The following is a 2,690-nucleotide window of genomic DNA, read 5'->3' as shown; positions in this document are numbered from 1 at the left end:
GAGCGCCAACTTAAAACTGTTGCCGTTCGACCGTTAAAGTTAATGAGTAGCAACAGGGGCTCCTGGAGGTAATGAAACGACTTATTTTAGGTACTTTTTACGAACGTCTACGGAGGGCCCTGTCCGACACGAGTTTATCGAAACAACAAATGATTACAAACGATAATAGAATCAATCGACGTTCGTACATACTTTTAAAATGCGCCGCGTATCAAATGAACATTCCACATTTTTCCACAACATTTTCACTTTTTAAAAGTGCCGCATTTAAGTGGTTTCGATTTTTTTTTTTTTTGTCCTTTTTTTTGTCTTTTTAATCATTTCATAATCAAACTGTTATTATGAAAGTATCCAAGTCAGTATTTCCAAATCTCCTTTTCCATAACAATACGTTTGATTCACCAATGACTCACCCAAGTGTGGGAAATAACTAAAGGGCTGCGTCAAATAACGTGTCTACCTTCGGGTTATGCGGCATTCCAGAGAGCCGGGAAATCGAACGTCCCACGTCGGTCGAGCCGCCCACGCCCGAGCACGACGCGACACCCACGGCAGATTGGAGTTTGTTCGTCACGTTTATGAATCCCACAAGCGTCTCGGTAGACCCCGGCCCCGACGATGCGCCCCGAAACCCCCAAAACCCCCCTGAGATGATCGTCTTCCGACCAAATTTCCCCCATATACATGAGCACATTCCCTCTATCTATCCCATTTGTATCATCATTTGTATTTTATTTTGTTCTATATATTTCTTTATTTTATTCTATAAGTATTCGACTTACTGTATCACGTTTTAGGAGTCAGTTAGTTGGTCTATTAGAAAGAAATTTTTCCTCGGACATATTGTGTGTTATCACCGGGTGCGTTGCATTACATTTCACTGCATATATGTATGAAAGTATGTATATGTATGTGACGAATAAAAATCTTGAATCTTGAATCTTGAATCTTGAATCGTGAATCTTGAATCTTGAATCCCCCATCGGAATATATGTATTTCATATATGTATGAACGTATGTATATGTATGTGACGAATAAAAATCTTGAATCTTGAATCTTGAATCCCCCATCGGTATATATGTATTTCATATATGTAAGAAAGTATGTATATGTATGTGACAAATAAACCTCTTGAATCGTGAATCTTGAATCTTGAATCGTGAATCTTGAATCTTGAATCCCCCATAGGAATATATGTGTATTTCATATATGTATGAAAGTATGTATATGTATGTGACGAATAAACCTCTTGAATCGTGAATCTTGAATCTTGAATCTTGAATCCCCCATCGGAATATATGTATTTCATATATGTATGAAAGTATGTATATGTATGTGACGAATAAAAATCTTGAATCTTGAATCTTGAATCTTGAATCTTGAATCGTGAATCTTGAATCTTGAATCCCCCATCGGAATATATGTATTTCATATCTGTGTGAAAGTATGTATATGTATGTGACAAATAAAAATCTTGAATCTTGAATCTTGAATCCCCCATCGGAATATATGTATTTCATATATGTATGAAAGTATGTATATGTATGTGACGAATAAACCTCTTGAATCGTGAATCTTGAATCTTGAATCGTGAATCTTGAATCTTGAATCCCCCATCGGAATATATGTATTTCATATATGTATGAAAGTATTTATATGTATGTGACGAATAAACCTCTTGAATCGTGAATCTTGAATCTTGAATCTTGAATCCCCCATCGGAATATATGTATTTCATATATGTATGAAAGTATGTATATATATGTGACGAATAAACCTCTTGAATCGTGAATCTTGAATCTTGAATCCCCCATCGGAATATATGTATTTCATATATGTATGAAAGTATGTATATGTATGTGACGAATAAAAATCTTGAATCTTGAATCTTGAATCTTGAATCGTGAATCTTGAATCTTGAATCTTGAATCGTGAATCTTGAATCTTGAATCCCCCATCGGAATATATGTATTTCATATATGTATGAAAGTATGTATATGTATGTGACGAATAAAAATCTTGAATCTTGAATCCCCCATCGGTATATATGTATTTCATATATGTAAGAAAGTATGTATATGTATGTGACAAATAAACCTCTTGAATCGTGAATCTTGAATCTTGAATCCCCCATCGGAATATATGTATTTCATATCTGTGTGAAAGTATGTATATGTATGTGACAAATAAAAATCTTGAATCTTGAATCTTGAATCCCCCATCGGAATATATGTATTTCATATATGTATGAAAGTATGTATATGTATGTGACAAATAAACCTCTTGAATCGTGAATCTTGAATCTTGAATCGTGAATCTTGAATCTTGAATCCCCCATCGGAATATATGTATTTCATATATGTATGAAAGTATGTATATGTATGTGACAAATAAAAATCTTGAATCTTGAATCGTGAATCTTGAATCCCCCATCGGAATGGTCCGCTTTTCCCCGAGTTGCGACGGCGCCGGAACGCAGCAAGGGGTGCGGCGGGCGCCGCCGCGGGACACCCCCACGCGGCCACGTGTTCTTGTTGCCGTGTCTTCAAAATTCAGGCGGGAGTTTCCGTCCGAGCGTTTCAAAAAGCACACATTGCCGCACACCCCCCCCCCCCGACACCACAGCCCGAAATAGATCCAGATCCCAGATCCGCACCAACGGACTAGCCTACCCGTGCAGACGCACCTG

Source organism: Zeus faber, assembly GCF_960531495.2.
Source record: "Zeus faber genome assembly, chromosome: 10".
NCBI lineage: Eukaryota > Metazoa > Chordata > Actinopteri > Zeiformes > Zeidae > Zeus > Zeus faber.
Note: the sequence above shows the minus strand (reverse complement) of the source record.